General features: G+C 40.2%; 1 long non-coding RNA gene and 1 other non-coding gene across 2 annotated transcripts; both read right to left on the reverse strand.

The window, feature by feature from the left end:
* Nucleotides 1–2,226: 2,226 nt before the first annotated feature.
* On the reverse strand, nucleotides 2,227–25,093 carry LOC138804343 (uncharacterized). Its single transcript, XR_011365224.1, has 3 exons — nucleotides 24,519–25,093; nucleotides 2,567–2,659; nucleotides 2,227–2,347 (listed from the first exon to the last, which is right to left on the reverse strand). It is a non-coding gene; the product is annotated as an uncharacterized lncRNA (long non-coding RNA).
* Nucleotides 21,526–21,628, reverse strand: LOC138804401 (U6 spliceosomal RNA). Its single transcript, XR_011365235.1, has one exon. It is a non-coding gene; the product is annotated as a U6 spliceosomal RNA (small nuclear RNA).
* Nucleotides 25,094–25,113: the final 20 nt, after the last annotated feature.

The following is a 25,113-nucleotide window of genomic DNA, read 5'->3' on the forward strand; positions in this document are numbered from 1 at the left end:
TAGTGTGGTCTTGTTTGTGATCATTTGGGTAAATGCCCAAAAGTGGGATTGCTGGATCATAGGGGAGCTCTATGTGGAGTCTTTTGAGGAACCTCCATACTACTTTCCAAAGTGGTTGAACAAGTTTACACTCCCACCAACAATGCAGTAAGGTTCCCTTCACTCCACATCCCCTCCAGCATCTGTTGTTATTAGATTTCTTGATTATAGCCATTCTAACTGGGATGAGGTGGAATCTCAATGTTGTTTTGATTTGCATTTCTTTTATGGCTAGAGAAGTTGAGCATTTCTTCATATGTCTATTGGACATTCTTATTTCCTCTTCAGAGAAGTTTCTCTTTAAGTCTTTAGCCCACTTATTTGTTGGGCAGTTGTTTCTTTGAAGATTTGTTGTTGGGAGATTTAATTTTTTGAGTTCCAAGTATATTTTAGATATGAGACCTTTATCCGTTGTATGGCTAGTGAAGATCTACTGGGCACATATGGCTCACACCTGTAATCCTAGCTACTCAGGAGGCTGAGATCTAAGGATCAAGGTTCCAAGCCAACCCAGACAGAAAAGTCCATGAAACTCTCATCTCCAATAAACTACTAAGAAAAAGCTAGAAGTGGCATTGTGGCTCAAGTGGTAGAGCACTAGCCTTGAGCACAAAGAGGCTCAGGGACAGCACCCAGACCCTGAATTCAAGTCCCAGTACTGGCAAAAATTAATAATAATAATAATAGTAGTACATAGGCTTTAGATTTGGAAAGGAAGAATGTAAAAGAAAATAATGCAAGAAAATAATGTGTGTTGGATGTTTACAATTGGTTTGTTTGCAGATAATATAAAATCTAGTGTTTTCTTTTGTTTATTTAATATTCCCGTACAAGGCCTTGAACTCAGCACCTGAGCATTATCCCTTACTTTTTCATTCAAGGCTGGCACTCTACTATTTGAATCATAGCTCCATTTCTAATTTTTTTGGGTAGTTAATATAAGAGTCTCACAGAATTTTTCTGCCCATACATACTTCAAACACAATCCTTATATCTCAGCCTCCTAAATAGCAAGTATTACAGGCATGAGCCACCAGTGCCTAGAGTGTTTGATATGAGAAAGGGTCTCATTACATAGTTCAGGCTGGGCTTCAACTTTCAATGTAGTACAGTATGACCTTGAACTAAAATCCTCTTACCTGCACCTCCCAAGTACTAAGATGACAAGCATGTACCATTGCCAAGCTCAGCTAAAATCCAATAAACACTACTTTATGAGTCTCTGGCATTAAATCCGGATGGAGATGGTCTGGGTCTAGTCCTGGACTAAGTTAGCTCCTATAAGAGCTTTCACAGCTACCAATTTATTCTTAACTAACACTGAAGAAAAGGACATTGAATGTTCAAACATTTTAATAAACATTCCTTCTAGGTATATCTCTGAAAGTGTTTTGGAAGATAAGCATTTGAATTTGTATTCTCAGGAAAGATGATCGTCATCCCCAGGGTGGTTGGGTACCTGAGGATGAAAAATAACATAAAGGTGGAGGAAGCCTGGATTTGCCCTCCCTCTATCCAGCTTCTCAGAATGCTCCATCAAACTTATCCTTCCCACAGCACTCATCATTCTCAGACCTTGCCTAAAATCTATACCAATACACTCCAGGTTTCATGGTATAGAACTATACCACTGGTTTTTCTGGACTTCTAGATATCTATCTATCTATCTATCTATGGCATGAGCAAATGCCTTATAATAAAAAGAAGATACAGAGAAAGAGAGAGAGAGAGGGAAGGTGGAAAGGAGGGAGGAAAGGAGACCACTTTTACATTCATGAAAAAATACCTGAATATATCAACTTAAATGGAGAGATGTTCACTTTGGCTCATGGTTTGCTTCGATCCATGGATACTTGGTTCTCTTAAAGTTTGGGCCTCTGGTAAGTCAGAGCATCATGATAGGGAGCATATGGGGAGCAAAGCTTCTCACTTCATGGTAGCCAGGAAGCAACAACAGAGACAAGGAAGGAGCAAGGTCTAAATATCTCCTTCAAGGACATGACAGCCAGTCATCTAAACACCTTCTATTAGGCCACACTTCTAATAGGTTCCATTGTATCACCACAGTGCCACTAGCTGGGAGTCAAGCCTTTATCATATGGTCTTTTAAGGAACATTTGAAATCCAATCAATAGCAATTTTTTTGCTATATTTTTTTCTAGAGAACCCTGACTAATACAGAGACATTACAAATGAACTTCTTGAATAATGCTGAGCAATACTGAAATCATTTTATAGATGATGATCTCCTTGAGTCATTAAAACACATCTTTAATTCCAACCAATACTGCCACCATTTGGAGCAAAACTGCAAAGAAAAAGAGAATATGAAAACATTTAAACTATCATAAAAATAAACATAACATTAAAAAAATCTAATTGTACCTAATTAGGCACAATTTGATCTATGCCAAGCTGATCTGCTTTGCAAAACAGTGAAAAGAAACTCACTATTTAATTATATATAATTATATATATAATAAACATGAAGATGCTAAAGTAGCTTTCAGTTCATTACCAGCCATACCTTAGAATGCCAGATTATTCCTCTAGTTCATGTATATAGATGATATCCTTCTAGGGATATGCAGAAGAAAATCATTCCATTGTCATCTAAATTCTGCAAAATACAAGCATAAGATTTAAAATAAGTCTCACATAGTTATATAAATTGGACTTAAAAACTGAGCTGCAATCATTACAGAGTTTGTTTTAAAACTACCTCATAGGGGCTGGGAAGGTGGCTCAGTGGTAGAGTACTTGCCTAGCATACATGAGGCCCTGGACTTAATTCCTCAGCACCACATAAGCAGAAAAAGCCGGAAGTGGCACTGTGGCTCAAGTGGTAGAGTGCTCACCTTGAACTAAAGAGCTGAGGGACAGTGTCCAGGCCCAGAGTTCAAGCCCCATGACCCCCCCCCAAAAAAAAAACCACCTCATAGGTGTTCTTGCTACTAAGAAATTACTTATTTCCTAAAATCTAAAACTGATGGAGAAATAGTGTTTTCCTTGTGAAATTGGCAAGTAAAGATTCACATGGAACTTCTTCAGAAGGAGAGATTTGGACCTCACAAAGTGTGTACAAAGGAGAGTAACTACAGTGGCAGGATCTTGAAAGCCAGTATCAAAAGAAACAGTTAAAACTTGGGAGACAGTGGTTCACAGCGGTAGTCCTAGCTTCTCAGGAGGCTGAGATCTGAGAATCATGGCTCACAGCCAGTCTGAGTAGAAAAGTCTAAGAGACTGTATCACCAATTAACCAGTAAAAACCCAGACTGGAGGTGGGAACAAAGTACATTTGGGGGAATATGTTAGCTTTTCAGTTCTCTAAGCTAAAGCATTTCCATACACTAAAAACTTTTAGAAAAAAATATATTAAGGCTACAATCTCATTTAAATTAAAAAAAAAACACTTTCAAATAAACTTACCCAATGAAGTAAAAAAAAAAAACCTGTACGCTGAAAATCAAAAAACACTAGAGAAAGATGTGTATGAGACACAAATAACTATAAAGATAGTCTTTGTTCATGGACTGAAAGAATTATTATTATTAAAAGGCCATATTACCTAATGATGGGGTCATTATACTAAGTGAAATAAGTAAGCATGGAAAATAATAGATAAGTAGTTTCTTCTCAGGGGCTAGAATTGGGTCTAACTCAGGAACTATACCCAACCTAGTATTAGGCAAGAGAGATTTCCTAAGGCCTATCCTACAGAATTTCACTACTATTATACTTCCTATTGTTTCCTTTTCCTTTTTTCTCTTCTTTTTTTTCTGCTAGCACTGGGGCTTGAACTCAGGACCTTGTATTCTGGCTTAGCTTTTTCTTCTAAAGGTTGGACTATACCACTTGAGTCACATGTCACATCTCTACTTCAGGCTTTTCTTTCCTCTCTCTCTCTCTCTCTCTCTCTCTCTCTCTCTCTCTCTCTCTCTCTCTCTCTCTCTCTCTCTCTCTCTCTCTCTCTCTCTCTCTCTCTCTCTCTCTTTCCCTCTCTCCTAGTTAACTGGAATTAAGAATCTCTTAATCTATCTGTCTAGTCTGGCTTAATTCTCAGATCTCAGCCTTCCCAGTAGCCAAGAAAATAGGCATGAGCTACCAGTACCAGGCCTGTTGTTTCATTTTCTAACTTGGAGCCTCCTGTGCCTGCTATATCTTTATATAATGTGTAGATAGTATGCCAAAACTGATCTTCTTGTTCAGAACTCGTACCACATGCTGCCCTATTAGAGATGATGGCATTTCCTCTAGAGCTACTGAAGCTGGAGATAGTAGCTGCATTGGACTTTGGGGGTGGGAGTGGAGAGGCGAATGTTTTTATTACATGAATGGAAAGAAAAGTAAAATGAACATTTGGTATCCAGAAGAATGACTGGACTGAGACATCCAGTTAATTATGCATTTGTTTTTCTTCCTCCTGAATACACAGCATATCAAAGGCCTCTGTTACAGTTAGGTTTTGCAACTCAAGGGAATGAATCACTCCCTGGCATGGTCCATAAAACCCCTTGACAAAATCTTTCATTCTGTCTTCCCACATTTTCTGACTGTGTGTCAACATCCAGGGCAAATGTGGAGACCATGGGGAAGAAATTACCACAGCTAGATTCTAACTTCAATCATTGACAACAAAGTTTAAAAGTGGTCTTTGGCCAATTTCTTAATTAATATATAGACTTAGAGCCAGAAGGATCTTTTTAAAGTATAACTCGGACAGGCTCACATCTGTAATCCTAGCTACTCAGGAGGAGGAGATTTGTAAGATCACAGTTTGAAACCAGCCCAGACAGAAAAGTCTGTGAGACTCCATCTTTAATTTACCAGAAAAAAATTAGGCTGGAGGCATGACTAAAGAAGTAGAGGATCCACCTAAGAAATACATCAAGACACTGTTTTTAAAAATAATTCCAGGGCTGGGAAGGTGGCTCAGTGGTAGAGCGCTTGCCTTGCATGCATGAGGCCCTGGGTTCGATCCTCAGCACCACATAAGAAAAAAGAAAAAAGCCGGAAGTGGCACTGTGGCTCAAGTGGTAGAGTGCTAGCCTTGAGCTGAAGAGCTGAGGGACAGCGCCCAGGCCCAGAGTACAGGCCCCACAACCAGACCCAAAAATAATAATAATAATAATAATAATAAATAAAAATAATTCCAACTACTATTAATCTTATAACTTTTTTAACTTGCCACTCACAGAAAATTATCACAAAATCAACAATACTATCATTTATAATGACTATATGTTCATTGTCTTACTACTCACCTAATTATAGACTGTGATAGCAGGGGGTATGTAAAGATTCAAAATGACTACCAAATAAAACAGTGAATGTCTCACTTTTCTTCCATAATTTTCAACCACTTGTTTTTCTAGATTAAGTTCTTGGAAACTCATTTGCAACCTATTACAGATTTTCAAAATTTTAATCATGCTTAGTCTACTTATATAAGAAAGGGTTTTTTCCCCCTATTCTGTTTTAATTTCAGAGAACTGTTTCTTATTATTCAAGTGGGTTTTTCCAGAGTAACTTAAATATTTTGTGGGTACATGACCTCAGTTATTACTGGGAATATTTATGGGAATTTTCATAAACTCTCTGGTTTCCTAAATCACTTGTTAACCTGAGTTATTGTTCAAATTCTTAGCTCAACTTTCTACTAATAGACATCTGATGATTTTCAGTTGTCTATTCAAATTTGTAAATGTGTACCAAAGTTACTCTGCCCTTCACAGTAAATGCCTAGTTGAGCACAGGGCTCTGGCTATGGTAAGTGAACAAAGGTAAATCCAGGAGCTTCCTTGGAATGTGAGACTGCAAGTCCAGTGTGTTTGCATGCTCCCATGCTCATTCTGATACCCCCCTTCAAAGAAGGATCTCCACCTGGTTGATGAGAAGCCAGCTGTCTCTGTCTATAGCTTATAGGGAGAGTCCCATTTGGGCAAACTCTGGATCTCATCCAGAGATCACTCTTACCCACCTCTTTCTCCTCCGTATAATTAAAACAAAAACAAAACTCCATCTTGATGGCTTTTCCCAAGGTTCTTTTGACCTGTCAATAGTTTCTCTCTCTACCCTGTTGTTTTAGATCTTCGCTTTTAGCAAAGATCCGATCCCATCCTTTACATCTTCCAGAAACCCCTCATCATTTGTGTCTATTAATGTCAACCTGCTGCCACAGATCATCCTTGAAAACGGATGGGATTTGGAAAGAAGCAGAGGTGAAATTGGTACTGAGCAGTCAGCCTTCTTGAACCAGAATGCTGTCTAGTGTTTAAACACTCCAACGTCTCTCCTGGCTTTCATGAACACTTGCTGTTACCCTTTCACATAGCTGGTTACACACAACTCCTCCAATACCTCATTTTCTACACATATTTCACCCCACCTTAGTGAGGCTTTTGTCCACAGAAGTGTATCAAAAGTGTGATTGCCAAGGTCACTGTGCTTGCCACTTAAGCCACGGACACTTGAAAGTCCATATCCTTTTCATTCCTTTGCAGCCTTGGCACTTTTCACATCATTGCTTCTTGAAATGCTCTCATGCCTCAGCTTCTCTAAGACAAGTAAGCATTTCCAGTTTTTCCTCCATCTGCCCTAGTAATGCTTTGCCATCTTTCTCGTGTGTGTGTGTGTGTGTGTGTGTGTGTGTGTGTGCACCCTAGATTTTTGCTCAAAACTAGTGCCACAGCTCCACTTCCAGCTTTTTTTCTGGTTAATTAGAATAAAAAGTCTCACAGACTTTTCCACGAGGGCTGGCTTCAAACCATGATCTTCCGATTTTAGCCTTCAGAGTAGCTAAGATTACAGCCACTGGCACCAATTACCTCTGGCATTTTTAATTCTCCTCTTTTTCCTTTGAGTTTTGTTGTGTCCACTTCTGGATTAAACTTCTGGATTAAGTGACTTCAATTCACTTTATATGTTGATGATTCAGCTATGGATCTTCAAGCTAAATCTTAGTTGTAAGCATGCCAAGCTTGTGTCTCCTATCCCATCTGGATACCATTACTATCTCACATTCAGCTCATCTAAAACTAAATCACCTTCCGCCATTAGATCTATATTGTCTTAGTTCATAAAATAGACCACCAGTTGTAAAAATCAGATATCTGCTCTTATATCCCATAATACATATACCTCCTTGATATTTTTTTTGTATGTATGTGCTGGAACTAGGTCTTGAACTAAGGACATGGGTACTGTGCCCTAGATTTTTTGTTCTAGGTCGGTGGCCTACCACTTGAGCCATAGATCCATTTCTGGCTTCTGCTGGTTAATTAGAAATATGGTCTCATGGACTTTCCTGCCTGAGCTGGCTTTGAACCATGATTCTTAGATTAAAGCCTCCTGGATCTCATACCTACGATCACAGGATTACAAACTTCCTTGATATTTTTAAGCCTTCCACTTCTTTTTATTCCAGCTGAATGGAACATTGTTGATTCTATACCCATCATCTGTTTCCTCTTTGTTCTCCCTAAATGGAGCCCAGTGCTGGTATTTACCTTTTCCCTTTGCAGCCAAGTACTTCAGAAGCAATCAATCTCAGCCCCACCCATCCATTTAGCTTGACTAATCCTTAGCTGGACTGGCTAAGGATTAGTGACAAACCCATTTTCCTGGGCAGTGGGCAATGTGGGAACCATTACAGAAAGTACTTTGGCCAACAGGAGCCAGAGAGAGGCTTGAAGAAAATTCTGACATACAGGACTTTCTCACTGTCCTGGAGATGCTTCCAGAGTTGACCTTCTGAGGCAGGAGCTAGTAGCTTATACCTGTAATCCTAGCTACTCAGAAGTCTGGGATCTGAAAATTCAAAACCAGCACAAGGCAGGAAAAGTCCATGAGATTCTTAACCTCCAATTAACCAACAAAAAGCTAGAAGGGGAGGTGTAGCTCAACTGGATTGAAAAAACTAAGGTCAATACCCAAGCCCAGCCCTGAGTTCAAGCCCCAGTACTGTAGTCCGCTGTAGTACCAGGCCGTAGACACCCCCAAAGACCACCAGGGATGTAAACGCACGAGAGTCATTTATTACAGCTCGAGCCGGACTCACAACCCTTCCTGGCGCAGCAGGTTGGAAATTGTGAGCCCGGATCCCTTGTCCAGCAGGGTTTTTAATAGGAATGTGAAGTGTGAAGCAGAGCGAGGGGCCATTACAGCATTGGTTGTGTGGGGTTATGTGATTGGTTGGCAATTCTCGGGTGAATCTTGTCTTAAACTCATTGGTTGGGGCATGATCATTTCTAGTAAGGACAGGGGCTTTCCCACTTAGCGGCTACACATGTAGCAAATCACATATAGCAAACATGTCATTGGTATAACCTGCTTACCTGCTGATGCATTTCTCTGTTCTAAATTACTTCCCGACAGGTTTGGGGGTGACCAATCAGGGCAGTCTGACCTCTTGGACTGTGCTGATAACTGTTACATTGTCTTGGAGCAGGCGCTAACACATCTCCAGTAAACAGATGACAGACATTTTCCTTATAGTTTCGTTACTGCTGAACTTATTTCTGGTCTCTCAGCACAAAAAATAAAAAAGAGTGGACCTCACTTCCTCTGAACATTTCATGTATAATGTATGAGATTTGAATGTGTGCGGTAATTTTACTGTCAAATTCTAAGAATAAGATAATATCTACAAAACCTAGGCCAAGAGAAATTCAGTTCTTGCCTCTTATGACCATAAGTCACCCCCAAGACCAGACCCATGCAATAGACATACAGAACTCTAGCTTAAATAACAACCTAAATATTCCTCTAGAAGAGCATACAATTAGCAAGATTTAAAGTACAATGCCAATCTAAACAATCCAATAAAAATTTAAAAAAAAACATGCAACAAGAGAAAGTCTGCTAGCACTCAAACTTAGGGGAAAAATTGAATTGAATTACTCTGAGCTTGCTAGAATAATCAAACCGTCTTCCAACATGTATCTCATCAAAATATATACAATAACATTCCATGATACGATTTATCTTCAAAAGAAAACAAGAATGGCTTTCTCTCTCCCTCTCTATTTTTAGTCTTGTGGTCAAACAAAACTTTTCCATGTCTAAGTGGGTCAATGACAACAATATGAGCCTGGCTGTGGCTTATGTAATACTAGTAAAAAGAAAGTTCACCTTTATCTTTGCGCAAGAATGTGGGGGCTTATGCAGGAGTATAGAAACCAGAATAACAGGTTCTTGTGATACCCAGGTGTTTAGAGGTGGAAAAAAGCAGACTCACTTACAATCAAATGGAGTAGAGATTAGTACAAAATCCTAGACCAAAAATTACAAAGGCAGTTTGGATTCTTGGACAAGTTTGAGTTCCTAAAACCAGAATATCTTAAATTAGGAAAAGTGTTATTTAAAAATCCAAAGTAGCCTTTCACTGGTAGTTCACACTTGCCATCCTAGATACTCAGGAAGTTAAGATCTGAGGATTAAGGTTAAAAGCCAACACGGACAGAAAAGTCTATGACTCTTATCACCAATTAAACAGCTAAAAGGGAGAAGTGGAGTATATCTCAAATGATAGAATGCTAGCCTGGAGCAAAATAGCCAAGCAAGAGCACAAAGACCTGAGTTCAAGCCCCAGTATTGGCAGGAAAAAAAAAAATTCAAACCAAGTCAGGAGCCCTGATTCTAAAGCTGGTCTGCGTGTCATTTCTCAACATCTCTGTCTGCCTAACTAGTACAGCACATTCACAGTAGATGAGAATCATTACTACCTCTACAACTCTGAATTCTAGAAGACAATTCAGCCTATGTTGATATGCCTAAAACCAGAACGGGACCTACAGAACCTGGGTGAGGCTGGGCTCTACTGACTTCCACAACAATGCTACAGTGTTTGCATTTGTGATAACCTGGGTTTAAATATATACAGAAAAACATGCAAACAAGAGACCCCCAAATCCTCCCTGGATCTGGAGGGGAGGAAGAGTATGAACTCCCTGACAACTATGGATAGTCCATGCTCAAAAACACCAGCTCTCTTTAAATTCCTACCACCACCACCACCACCACCACCACCCCCAACACACACACATTTTAACTATTAATAAATTTCTTTAGAAATATCTTTGCCTGGGAATGTCGCTTAGTGGTAGAGTGCTTGCCTACCACACATGAAGTGCTGGGTTCGATTCCTCAGTACCACATAAACAAAAAAAGCCCAAAGTGGAGTTGTGGCTCAAGTGGTAAAGTGCGAGCCTTGAGCAAAAGAAGTTTAGGGACAGTGTCCAGGCCCCTGAGTTCAAGCCCCAGGACTTGCAATAAAAATAAAAATCTCTTGAAGATAGGCTCAGCTTGTTGAATTCTCAAATCCTGCACAATGTGAGCATTATGCTCACCTTTGGTCCTCAGCTCCACCCAGACCTGAGCTCCTCCCTGCCCTGGAGTTCCCACCATACAGCCGGCCCCTCCCTCTCTCCACCCAGACCCTCCTCAGCTCCCACTTACCTCACTTGCTGCCCCCAAACCCTGCTGCTACCTAGTGGAGGCTGCCTTGTACTCTCTCTTCTGGGGGGAAAGGGGGAATATGGCTCCTCTAATAAACCTTGTAATAATCCTGTGCCTGCGGGCCTCCTCGTGGTCCCCTGGGATGGATGTGAAGGTTCCTTTCACATAATGTTTGAAAAGCATGTGCAATTTCAAAATAGAATGGTATCAAAATAGGTACCAAAATTTCTTGTTAGGAACAAAGAAGCACCTTTACTGGACAAATATTTATGGAGAATTTGTTACACATAAAGCACAGAGTGTAGAAAAACAGATACAAAACACAAACGCGAAACAAACCCACTCTGTGACTACTTGGCCCCACGTATAATCTATTTAGGAACCTTTTTGATCTTACTATTAATCATTACAATTGGGATATGAAACCAAAATTTAGAAACTAGGTAAGAAACACTAGATGGTTCACTCATGCCTGTAAACCTAACTACTCAGGAGACAAAGATCTGGAGAATTTCAGTTTGATACCAGCCCAAGCAAAACATAGCAACACACCTTCTCAATCAATAAACTGGGCGTGGAGGTCACATTTGTAATCTCAGCCACACATGTGTAGGAAGATCACAGTCTTAAGCATGTTAAAAAAACACAACAAATAACTAAAGCAAAAAAGGGATGAAGGGTATGACTCAAGGAGATATATGTGTATGTACACATATATGTATATATCCTATATATGTTGTGTATAATATTACATATATACATATATGGATATTTATATTGGATGTAATTTTTGTACTAAAAATGTATGTTTGGAATCAGAAAGCAAGTCTTCCTACCCTGATAAAGACAAGCTGGGATAACCAAGCTAATAGTGTTTCAAAATTTTAAATCCCATGCTCTTAACATTAGAAGTTCCAAAATTATTGAAAGTTCAAGTTTTCACCTCTACGAATGTGTACCAGCACACACGGAGGGGACCCACCTTAGCTGTGAGATCCTTGAAATACTCCTTGGTCACCTCAGCCAGGGGAAGAAACACCAAGGAGCTCAAGGACATCAAGGAGCAATAGAGAGTAACCTAGTACTATCTTGAACTACTTTAGAGCTCTGGATCATGGACACCTTTCTTTACCTCTGAACCTGTTGTATTTTTTTTAATCTGTACAAGAACAAGAACGATGACTGAGAAGAGAGGTTCTAGGATGAGAGCAGTAGTTCAATGGTAGAGTGTTTGTTTGGCATGCAAAAAGTTCTGGGTTCTATTCCAAGAAAGAAGGAAGGAAGGGGAAGGAGGAGATTGAAGGAGGGGAGAAAAGGAATGAAGGAAGGAGGGAGGGAAGGGAGGGAGGGAGGGAGGGAGGAAGGAGGGAAGGAGGGAAGGGAGGACACTACTGGATGCTGTACATAAAGGCCCAGCTGACAGATGACCTCTTGAATCTGCAATCTCCTTACCTGCAGTCATCTTCATCAGCCCTGAAATTCAGCATCCCTAAGCTCCTAATCAGTGAGAAGCACCACCCCTAGGATCCTGAATTCTAAACTTTCTCTTCTGGAATCACAATGTTCTCATTTTCATATTTCTTCTCTTTGCCTTCCTTGGGTCCATTTTCTCTGCCCTAATCTCCATTTAGTATCTATACTCTGTTCTTCAAAGGTGCCTTAATCACCATTCCAGAATCTCATTCCTTTACTGTTTTAGGGTCCCTTGATAAAGTGGAGCTACTCAGACTTGTTAAAAATTATGTTGTCCATCCCATGACTGTTTTCTGTCTTCAGCTAGAAAGAAACTTGCTGCTTTTTTGTAACTCCTTCATTCCTCACTTATCAACTGGACTTTTTAACCAGGAGTTTCTTCAACATGTTTTGAAACAAATGTTTCCAACATCTTCCACTCATTTCAAGCCTCAAATTCACCCAAATCAGATGAACTGGTTCCCACTCTATTGAAATTAAAGCACTACAAATACCTAACCTATTTCCAAGAGGGGTTCAGATGTTCCCAAAACTTGAAGCATATACATAACTAACTTCTTGGCCTCTCCACTTGAATTTGAATTTAAATAGCACAAATGAAATATCCCGTTCAATTAATATTTTTGAATGGATCCTATTTCTCTTTCTATTCCTTTTTTTTTTTTGTATTTTGTTTTATCTTTGTATCTCCTAACAGTACTTAGCTATCCAACAAAATTTCTATTCTTCCCCAAGTTTGCTAGTTCTGTACATGGAAACACCATGTGTTTACTGGGTGTTATCTTATTTCTTTCTTTCCTTCCTTCCTTCCTCCTGTCTTTCTCTCTTTCTCTCTGTCTCTCCCTCTCCCCCTCCCTTTCCTTCTTCCTTTCCTTCTCCCTCTTACTCTCCCTCTCCCTATTTCTCTCCCTCCCCCCCCTCTCTTTCTTTCTTCTCCCCCTCTCTCTTAAACAGAGTAACTTTATTTGAAAGTGAAGAGAGAGCCATGAAACAAACCAGCAAGAGTCTCCATCTGGAGAGGGTGCAAAGAGGAGTCCAATGGAGTCCTCCTGAAGGGCATCTTTCATAGTACAGGACTTTGCACTGGACTTTGCACTGATTGATAGCTTGTGCAAGTGCTGCCCAGCTCTTTTTATTGTTTGAGCAGGCATGCAAGGTATTATGGGAGAAAGAAGCAATTGAGCAGGAGCCGGAGGCACTACAGGAACAAGAAGTGCTGTGATGGCCTCTACATTGAAAGTTAACTTTCCAACACTTCCCAGCTGGGGCTGCAGGCCTGCAAGTGGACTTTGGAGAAGTCCAAGGGTACGAAGTGAAAAGTATGGAAACACAGAGCTGAAATGTTGTCAGGTTGGTCCTGCATACAGAGTTAAGCCTTCCGGACTCTGGTGGTCCATCAGGGGGCAGGTAAGGGTAAGGAAGACAGGATTTGAATGGCATATGTCACAAACTGATGGTTTAAATTTTCACCCTACCTCTAAGTTCAAATGCCTGCCAAAGTTTCATAGGAGCTGACAGAAGACAATAGACTTTGGGGTCAGAAACAAAGGATCTTTTCACTCAAAATAATAAGAGAAGTCTGAGTAACAGCATTTCCCTGGTCCTCACAGGAAATATGAAGATAAATTCATAGCAGAGGGCTGAATTTTAAGATAGGACTCTGAGAGATGAGCATGGAAATCATAGCAGATCAAAGGCTGAGGCAGGGGGATTGTGACCTGAGCAAGGAAGTCCTAATCTCAAAAAACAACTAAAACAGAAGTAGCCTGCTGCCAAAGGCTCATACCTGTAATTCTAGCTACTTGGAAGGCTGAGAATGGGAAGATTGTTATTCAAGGCCAGCCCAGGCAGAAAAGTTAGTGAGACCCTCTCAACCAATAGTTAGGTATAATAGCCCATGACTGTCATCCTAAACTATATGAGAAGCTGAAATTGGAGGACTGCCTGATAAGCATAAGACCCTGAAGATAAATCAAACATATATATACAATATATTTATACATATACATATACACACATATGAGAATTGAGTCTAAATTTAATTGAGCCGTTTTTCTTAAAATATACCTCTTTTTACTTTTTCTTTTTCTTTTCTCTCTGTCCATCTCTTTCTTTCTCCCTTTCCTTCCTTCTTTTTCCTTCCTTCCTTCCTTCATTCCTTCCTTCCTTTCCCTCTCTCTCTCTCCTCTCTCTGTTTCTCTGTCTGTCTCTGTCTCTCTGTCTCTCTCTGTCTCTCTGTCTCTGTCTCTCTGTCTCTCTGTCTCTCTTTGTCTCTCTCTCTCTCTGTATCTGTCTCTCTCTCTCTCTCTCTCTCTCTCCTTCCTTCAGAACTGGGACTTTCCTGACTTAGCGATCTTTGAAATGCAATCTTCAGATTTCAGCCTCCTGAGTAGCTATAGGATCCTCAAGCTCCTGCTCAATTGCTTCTTTCTCCCATAATACCTTGCATGCTTGCTCAAACAGTAAAAAGAGCTGGGCAGCATATGCACAAGCTATCAATCAATCCAAAGTCCAAGGAAGCAGCCCTGTACTATATAAAAGATGCCCTTCAGGAGGACTCCATTGGACTCCTCTTTGTACCCCTTCCAGATGGAGGCGCTTGCTACTTTGTTTCATGGCTTTCCTTTCACTTTTCAAGCCAACCCAGGCAGAAAAGTCCATGAGACCTTTCATCTTAATGGAAATATATCTGGCTTAACTGTATATGTGTATCATTCTAGCTAGGATAAAAAGCATAAAATAGGTGGATTAAAACCAGTCTAGTGCTGGAACAGGATATGACTTTATCTCAAACATAACCACTGGGGGGGGGGGGGGGGGAGGAGGACTGGAAATGCCACTTAACAGTCAAGTGTCTGCCTGATAAGCATAAGACCTGAGAATAAATCAAACATACGTGTGTGTATACATATACATACACACATATGAGAAGAGTCTAAATTTAATGGAGCCCTTTTTCTTAAAATATACCTGTCCTTTTACTTTTTCTTTTCTCTCTATCTCTTTCCTTCTCTTTTTTTTTGGGGGGGGGGGTTCCAGTCATAGGGCCTGAACTCTGGGCCTGGGCACTGTCTCTCAGCTCTTCAGCTCAAGGCTAGCACTCTACCACTTGAGCCACAGCGCCACTTCCGGCTTTTTTCTTTTTGCGTATGTGGTGCTGAGGAATTAAACCCACCACCTCATACATGCAAGGCAAGCGCTCTACCACTGAGCCACCTTCCCAGCCCCTCCCTCTTTCTTTCTTTCTTTCTCCCTCTCCCTCTCCCTCTCTCTCTTCCTCTCCTTCTCTCTCCCCCCTTCCCTCCTTCCTTCCCTCCCTCCCTTCCCCCCCTCTCCAACTATTTCTTGAACTCAGAGCACTGAGTTGGGCACTGTCCCTTTGCTTTTTCACTTGAGGTGAGTGCTCTACCACTTGAGTCACAGCTCCACTTCTGGCTTTTTGCTGGGTAATTGGAGATAAGAGTCTCATAGACTTTCCTGACTTAGCTAGCTCTGAACTGAAATCTTCAGATGTCAGCCTCCTGAGTAGGAATAGAATTAGACTTGAGTCATCAGTACCCAGCTAGTGCCTGTCATTTTAAATATGGCTGCCATTTTACTCAAAAAGAGACATTATGTTTCTTAGGTAACTGTTCATTATTATTCCTTTTAAAATAGTCCAGAACAAGGCAGACTTCTTTCAAGACAAGTGAACCATGATAGGCCACAGAGCACTGTGTCCTAAAGGCGCAAAGGATGTAACCATTAAAACTGATAACTTTTTAGTACTTCTTGTTTCCCGGGGCAGAGATTGTGTTTTATTCATCTCTAACCTCTCAACACTAATTAGCTAAATATAAATTGAATTAATAAATTGTAACTTGTGACACTACACCCAGACATATACCCATGCAATTCTCAGTCACACATCTATCACAAAAAAATAACTTATTTAATGTCAAAATACTAAAAACAAACAAGCTAGAGGATAAACTCTGTATCTCATCATATTTGACAGTACCTGGCTCAAAATACAATGAACCCCAGGTGAAACCCCAGGAAAATATGTCAGATAAGAAATAGTTCAGGTATAAGTGAACGTGACTTCACAGGTTTTAGTCCTACAATAATGATCTACAAAAATCAAGAAGAAATTAATGAGGCAGATGCTAGTGATTCACACCTTAACCATAGCTAATCAGGAGACTGAAACCAGAGGATCAAAGTTCAAAGCCACCCTAGGCTTATCTCCAGTTAGCCAGCAAAAATCATGTAGCCAGGACTTGAGATTGTAATAAAAGTTACTGGTGGAGCTCAAAAAAAAATCAAATGTTCTCATGCATTTGTATAGATCTAAAATAATGATGATAGTGTTGTTGATGATGATGACAATGATGATGATAGTGACAATGATGACGATAGTGATAATGATGATGGTGATGGTGGTGGTGATGATAACAGCAATGTGCATGGGATGTAAGTATAAAAGGGGAACTACCTAGGAGGGGTTGAAGGAACGGAGGGGGGAGAGAAATAAGAGGATACTGAACAGTGAAAAGGATCAAAAGATGTTATGTGTACATGAAGATAACAATGGAAACCACCAAATGCTGTTTGAAAATTAAGGAAGGAGGAAGGGAACAAATTGGAATATGATAAAAAGGATAAACTTGTTCAGTGTGCACTATGTGCATGTGTAGAAATTTCATGATGCAATATATATTACAAATGTACGCTAATTAAAAAATAAAATAATTTAGTTTTTCCAAAGAAAATAATAATAATAATAATGATGATGATGATGACTTGAAGCTAAGCTGGGCGCCGGTGGCTCACACTTGTAATCCTAGCTACTCAGGCTGAGATCTGAGAATCACAGTTCAAAGCCAGCCCAGGCAGAAAAGTCCTTGCAAATCTTATCTCCAATAAACTACTCAGAAAAAAGCCAGAAGTTGTGCTATGGCTCAAGTGGTAGAGTGCTCACCTTGAGCAAAAGAAGCTCAGAGATAGTGCCAAGGCCCTGAGTTCAAGCCCTGAGTTGAATCATGGTGCCACTTCCAGCTTTTTTCTGAATTTTCTGAGTAGTTTATTGGAGATAAGAGTCTCACGAACTTTTCTGCCCAGGCTGGCTTTGAACTGTGATCCTCAGATCTCAGCTTTCTAAGTAGCAAGGATTACAGGTATAAGCCACTGGCACAAGGATTATATGTGCCTCTTTATTTTTTGCCGGTCCTGGGGCTTGAACTCTGGGCCTGGGCACTGTCCCTCAGCTCTTCAGCTCAAGACTAGCACTCTACCACTTGAACTACAGCACCATTACCATTTTTTTTCTGCTTATGTGGTACTGAGGAATTGAACCCAGGGCCTCATGCATGCAAGGTAAGCACTCTACTACTAAGTCACCTTCCCAGTCCCATATGTGCCCTTTTAAGATGACATCAGTGAGCTGAATTGTTGCCCTCCAAACTCATGTCAAAGTCTTTACTCACAGTACCTCAGAATGTGTCTTTATCTGAAGATAATCTTTTCAGGGGCAATCAAGCTCATTGGAGGTTAGTAGGGGAGACTCTTCAATATAATTGAAACCTTTATAAAAGGAAAGCTTGCCACAGAACCACACACAGGGGAAGATATCCATTTGCTACGCCAAGGAAGAAGCCAAGAGTAGATCCTTCCCTCAGCCTCTGAAGCAAGCAAGCTTGTAATATCTTTGACCTTCCAGCCTCCAGAACTAAGAGACCACCCATTTCTGTGTGGTACTTGTAACCGAAGTCCTAGAAAACTCATATCATTCTGTAATCTGATAAATACATAGTAGCTATTGTTTCTTAAGATAGAAAACAATTCACCTGTATGAAGACCTATGAATCATTGATGTTTTGTGTTCAAAATTATTATAAGCATTACTTGCCAAATTAATATATCATGTTAGCTGTCTAGAGCATGTTCATGTGTTTAACATTTTTATCATTGAGGAGAAAGCAAGCATTGTATACCAAGAGTCCAAAACTCTTAATTCTGATACTGTTTCTGCTCTCTCTCTCTCTCTCTCTCTCTCTCTCTCTCTCTCTCTCTCTCTCTCTCTCTCTCTCTCTCTCTCTCTCTCTCTCTCCAGTCCTGAAGCTTGAACTCAGGGCCTGAGCACTGTCCCTGGGCTTTTGCTCAAGGCTAGCACTCTACCACTTGGGCCACAGCACCATTTCTGCCCTTTTCTGTTTATGTAGTACTGAGGAATCTATCCCAGGGCTCCATGCATGCTAGGCAAGCACTCTACTACAAATACTACAAAGCCACATTCCAAGCGTTGCTCTTTTGTTGTTGTTGTTGTTGTTGGTTGTGGGGCTTGACCTCTGGGCTTGGGCACTGTCCCTGTGCTCTTCAGCTGAAGGCGAGTGCTCTACCATTTGAGCCACAGCACCACTTCTGGTTTACTGCTGGTTTATTAGAGATAGCAGTCTCAAGGACTTTTTTGCCTGGGCTGGCTTTGAACCCTGATCCTCAGATATCAGCCTCCTGAGTAGCTAGGGTTATAGGCATGGGACACCGGTGCCTGGCTTTCTGCTCTAACTTTTTAATGACCTTTAGTTTAGCAAGTACCTTAAACTCTAGCCTTAGGTTTTTGTTTTTTATTTTTGTTTGGTTGTTTCTGCTTTTGTGCTAGCAAAGGGGGGCTTGAACTCTGGGCCTGAGTGTTGTTCTTTATCCTTTTTCACTCAAGGCTGACACTCTACCACTTGAGCCACAGTGCAACTTCCAGCTTTTTGCTGGTTAATGGGAAATAATTTCATAGCCCTTCTTTCCAAGACTGGCTTCATATGCATAATTCACTTTTCCTGTGCACATATTAAAAGTTACAACTAAAGTTTTAAGGAGCCAAAGAATGAGTTTGCTGTATAAAACTTACTGTTAGTACAATAAGAAAAGATCAGACCTCTCTAGCTCTTCCTAGGTAACAGGTGCATAGGCTTTTGGACAATGATACAATGGGGGCACCATGCCAAGCTAGTAGATAATTTACTTATGCAGGGGTCTTACAACATCCTCAAGCCTAGGGAAAGCAGTCACCATCTGCTGTTCCAAGGGACCAGTAGCATAGCACCTGTCATTGACATAGTCATTGTCTCTATTCTCTGCTTCTGTGAGGCTCAGGTGATTTTCATATTCTTTTTTAAAAATTATTTTTATTTTCTTGTTTTTAAAATATTCTTCAATGAATATGTATTACTTTTACAATTGGAAAGAAACATATTCTTTATTAATAAGTTTTTTTATTGTGAAAATACTGTACAGAAGGGTTACAATTACCTGAGCAAGGTAATGAGTACATTTCTTATCAAGCATTATTGCCTCCTCCTTTGTTTCCCCTTACCATCCCTGCTCTCCCATCCCCCTCCCCCCAGTCAAAGTTGTAAAGTTCGTTTTCATTTTTCGACATAACGTCTGTTGATATAATTTGAGGAGGGGACAGGGAAAAAAGAAACACATTCTTTAAACAGGTTATAGTTAACATTGTATGAATAATTTTTAGGGTTAAAGACATAAAGCCAGTATATCCTCTTCAAATATATTTGTATTATCAGGCATTTCTTTTATGAAGTTCAAACTGTAAATGAGATCTTGACAACTCTTGGGTAATAAGACTGCTTGTTGACCTGGTTTAAAGACACCAGAAAGTAAATTTGGCCAATAGTTTGTCAGAAGTCATACCAACACAGCCAATGATCCCCCAATTGATTATAATAGCTTCCCTAATGTCTGCTGCAACCTACAATCTGACAAGTAGTCTGATGTTTGATATCACAGAAGTTTGCAGATATATAACAGACAATGGTGTTAAAAATAAATACAAAATATTCTAATTTCCTTTTTTCAAAAAGAACCTTTTTTCTATGTGTGCGAGTACTGTGGATTGAACCAAGGGCCTAGACACTGTCCCTCAGCTATCATTCTACCACTTGAGCCAAGGCTCCTCTTTCAACTTTTTGGTGGTTAATTGAAGGTGAGAATGTTGTGGACTATCTTTAGGCTGGCTTCAAATCGTGATCATCACATTTCAGCTCCTGAGTAACTAGGCTTACAGGAATTAGCCACGGGTGCCCAACTACATTTTATTTTTAAATATAGAGCTTAGTTTATATGCAACTAGTACCAACACTCTACTATGCTTGAATTATTTGTTTTGTACAATACTATAAAGGAAACAAATACTAGTGAATTCCAAATAATTTGTGATATATAATGTATACTGAAAGTGCTTAATGATTACAGATTATGCAAAAGAATCTCAAAAACAACTCCTGTGTACAAAACTTTTATTTACCCTTGCCTATAAGCATGAATATTATGTAATTTAAAAAACTAACATCAGAGCTTCAAAAACTCGTATCTAAATTTTATTGCACTAGCTACATGTGCTGCTGAAAACAATTTTGCTTTAACCTTTGACTTGTTACATACCTAATGTGAGCCAAATGTGAGGGGTAGTACCCAAAAATTAAATACAAACTTCAGCATTCTGAATTGAATTGTGTGTGTGTGTGTGTGTGTGTGTGTGTGTGTGTGTGTGTGTGTGTGTGTGTGTGTGTGTGTGTGTGTGTGTGTGTGTGTGTTTGCGCGCGCGCGCGCGCGCATACTAGTCCTGGGGTTTTGAACTCAGGACCTGAGCACCACTTTTTCACTTGAAGTTGGAACTCTTGAGTCATACCTCTACTTGAGCCACATCTCTACTTCCAAGTCATATGGAATAAGAGTCATATGGGGTAGCTAGGATTACAGGTGTGAGCCACCAGTGCCAGCTAAAGCATTTCTAAATAGTTTTTTGCATAGAATTTAAGAACATTAGAAGACCAAACAATGTTTACAAATCATTTCAAAACTATGGCAGGTGATTACCATATTTAGATTTTAGTGCTCATTATAACCACCAAGGTAGGAAGTACAAGACTTTTTGTCATTAAAAGGAACAGAAGACCCATGGAACAGAATAAAAGATTCAGGAATAAAACCAATACTACAGCCATCTAATTTTTGACAAAGAAACCAAAAGTATATACTGGAAAAAAGACAAGAGTCCTCAACAAATGGTTCTGGGAAAACTGGGTATCCACTTGCAGGAGTCTGAAACTTTACACCTATATTTCTTTTTGTTTGTTTTTTTTATTGTAAAAATGTTGTACAAAGAGGTTACAGTTACATGAGTAGGATAATGAGTACATTTCATAGCAAGCATTGTTACCTCCTCCTTTATTTTCCCCCAACCATCACTTCCCTCCCCACCTCCCCAACTCGTCCCGCCTCCTCCATAGGCATAGCTAATTAGGCATAGCTAATTATTGTCTAAATAAGATTATAATTGCCCAGAAAATAAGAACGAGAATTGACAAATAGGACTACTTCAAATTAAAGAACTTCTGCAGTAACCATTGTAACATTGTAAAATTCCTTTTCAATATAGTGTCCTGTACATCTCGTCATCAAAATGGGTCAGCCTGCATCCTCATTTAAGTGTCTGCAATATCCCTTCCCCTCCCCAAATTACCAAAATGTATATACAAGGTGCAGAACACTGGCATCAAAAAAAATATGGAACGCTTCACGAATTTGTGTGTCATCCTTTGTCAGGGGCCATGCTAATCTTCTCCGTATCGTTCCAATTTTAGTATATGTGCTGCCAAAGCAAGCTCTACACCTATATTTCATCTTGCACAAAAAATAAACCTCAAATGCATCAAAACATTCAAAATAAGACACTGTTTTTGTGTGTAGGCCAGTACTGGGGATTGAACTCTGGGCTTCAAACTCTCACTTGCTTTTTGTTTGTTTGTTTCTTACTCCAGGCTATTTTTCTACCACTTGAGCCATATTCTACTTCAGCTTTTTGCTGTTTAGTTGGATAAAAGAATGTTAAGAATTTTTCTGTCCAGGCTGACTTTGAATCATGATCCTCAGATCTCAGCTTCCTGAGTAGCTAGGATCTGAGGCATGAGCTACCAACAGCCAGCCAAAACCTAAAACTTTAAATCTACTATTGGAAAACATAGGGTAAATACCCAAAGTTATAGGCATAGCTAATTATTGTCTAAATAAGATTCTAATTGCCCAGAAAATAAGAACGAGAATGGACAAATAGGACTACTTCAAATTAAAGAACTTCTGCAGTAACCATCACCAGAATTAAATAATAACCTAGGGAAGTGCAGAAAATCTTCAGCAACTATTCAACAGCTAAAGAATTAATACACAGCTAAAAAATGAACAGTAAAAGAGAAAATAATACAATTAATAAATAGGAAAGTAAATTAAACAGTTCTTAGAAGAAGAAATAACAAGTGGCTAATAGATGTTCAACATCCTTAGCCATAAAGAAATGCAAGTTAAACTTTTGCCAGTGGCTCATGCCTATAATCCTAACTGCTCAGGAGGCTGAGATCTGAGGATAGCAATTTGAAGCTAGCCCCAGGCAGAAAGTCCCCATGAGGCTCTTATTTCCAATTAATCACTCAAAAAATGGAAATAATAGAGTGCTAGGCTTGAGTACAAAGAGCTCAGGGACAGCACCCAGACCCTGAGTTCAAGCCTCAGCACTGACAAAAAAAAAAAAATTAATCTCACCTCAATACCTCAGTAATAATGGCAATTAGCAAGAAAACAAACAACAAATGCTGGCAAGAATGTGGAGAAAGAGGAACCCTCATACACTGCTGGTGGGAATGTAAACTAGTGAAATTACTATGGAAATTAGTATGCAGTTTCCTCAAAAAAGTTAAAAATAGACCCATGACCTTATGACCTTATGACCTATAGACCTTATGACCCCACCATACCACTAGTAGGCATATATCCAAAGGAGTATGTATTTATAATTATACACATATATTATATATACACATATATACATGATAAACTATAGCTATAAAGAAAATGAAGCTGAAGCCTGTAATCCTAGCTACTCAGGAGGCTGAGATCTGAGGATCACTGCAGCCAGCCCAGCCAGAAAAGTCTCCATGAGATTCATCTCCAATTAACCACTCAAAAACTGGAAGTGGCATTGTGGCTTAAAGTGGTACAGCGCTAGCCTTGAGCAAAAGAGCTCAAGGACAGTGCTTAGGCACTGAGTTGAAGCCATACAACTGACAAAAAATAAATGAAATCATGTCCTTGGCAAAAAAAGTAGACAGAACTGAAGAACACTGTGTCGCATGGGATAAACTAAGTTCCAAAAGCTAAATATTATATGTTTTTGCTCATATTGTAGAAGTTAGACCTAAAAATACATATTCACAGATATGTGCTCACATACATAGGTCTACATACATATACAAATATAAGTTTCAGTGATAAAGAAGATTAAAGCATCCAATCTGGAATGTTTAATCCAACACAGAGAGTTAAACGCGTTTGTAAAAGGACATGGTCAACTCCAGAACCAACTTAAGCTCCTTTCCAAAAGCCAAGAATGGAACAAGTTGTTATTTAGTGGGAAACATAAGAGCCAAAGTAGATTGAAACTCAGGACCCCGGCACTGCTCCTGAGCCTCTTTGTACTCAAGGCTAGTGCTCTACCACTTGAGCCACAGTGCCATTTCTGTTTTTTTCCGAGTAGTTTATTGGAGATAAGAGTTTCATGGACTTTTCTGCCTGGGCTGGCTTCAAACCATGATCCTCAGATCTCAGCCTCCTAATTAGCTAGGATTACAGGCATGAGCCACCGGTGCCCAGCTTCATTATATATTTTTAAACTCATGAATGCTGAATATTTATGGAACAACAACAAAAAAACTAGTCATTTTTAGAGGATTGCTTTGAAAACTATTTACTATAGTGTGAGTTAAACATTGATCATAAAATAGCAAAATTGTTCATGAAGTAGTAGCTCTCTCAAAATTAAAAATACATATACAGAATCAGAATGTTGGATTTTGCAACTCCTAATGAATTAATGTATCTAAGCATTTACTGTTAGAGCCCCAATTACTGTCACAACAGACTTTGCACCTCTCCTGACAGAATCAGACTACTTACAAACTATTCGTCATACGAGTGCATACACATATGCATACAAGCACAAACCAGAGTCTGATCAAGTCTTTAAATTTAACTGGCAAGATACAGGAAACACAGTAGGAAAAGAATGATGAGATTATGGAGATACAATCAGCAAAACACAGTTCTCTTTTTTTTTTGGGGGGGGGGGGGAGGGGTCCAGTCGTGGGGCCTGAACTCTGGGCCTGGGTTTTGTTCCTCATCTCTTCAGCTCAAGGCTAGCACTCTACCACTTGAGCCACAGCACCACTTCCAGCTTTTTTCTTTTTGCTTATGTGGTGCTGAGGAATCGAACCCAGGGCCTCATGCATTCTTACCACTGAGCCACCTTCCCAGCCCCCAGAACACAGTTCTAAGAGAGTTCCACACAAGGAAGAAAAGAGCAGATGTTCGTTAGCAGTTCTTTCTTACAGGACACTTCCTTACCCTAGCAATAAGTAACTCCATATACTTGATACAAACTATATTCTGTCCACATCCTTGTGTGACTCCAAACTACAAGGAAGTGAGTGGTATATTCAGGTTACCTTAGTTCATATAAGTGCGTGGAAAATGGGGGTGGAGAGGTAAAGCAGTTACACAGGAATGATATGGCCCCCTGGAGCACAGCAACAGCTCCCAATGATGTGCCTCAAAAATGAGCGGGGTCCTTGCCTCTCTTCCCTGAGGCCCCTACGAGCAAGTTCTCCATCGAGGGAGTGCCTGCTTCAGGGAAGGTCCTGGCCTCGGGTTCTGGGCGCGGGTTCGGAGGTAGGGCCTTCAAGCCTGGAATCCCAGCCACTCAGGAAGCTGCGATCTACAGGTTGCGGTTCGAAGCCAGCCCAGGCGGTCAAGTCCGTGAGGCTCCTATCTCCAACTTAACTATAAAAGACCTGGAAGTGGAGGTGTGGCTCCGATGGCAAAACGCCAGCCCTAAACGGAAGAAGCTAAACGACAGCGCCCGGGCCCTGAGTCCAATCCCACGACAAATCAATCAGTCCATTCACAAACGGGGCGCAGCATCTGGCCACAGCATCTGCCTAGGAAGAGGCCCGCGGAAGCAGCGGTACCTCGGCTAGGTACTCGGAGACATTCGCCCCGAGGCAGACCCTCCGTGTCTGCTTCCGCGTCTGGGACGAGCAC

Source organism: Dipodomys merriami, unplaced genomic scaffold (assembly GCF_024711535.1).
Source record: "Dipodomys merriami isolate MVZ:Mamm:240054 unplaced genomic scaffold, mDipMer1.0.p SCAF_36, whole genome shotgun sequence".
NCBI classification, from domain to species: Eukaryota; Metazoa; Chordata; class Mammalia; order Rodentia; family Heteromyidae; genus Dipodomys; species Dipodomys merriami.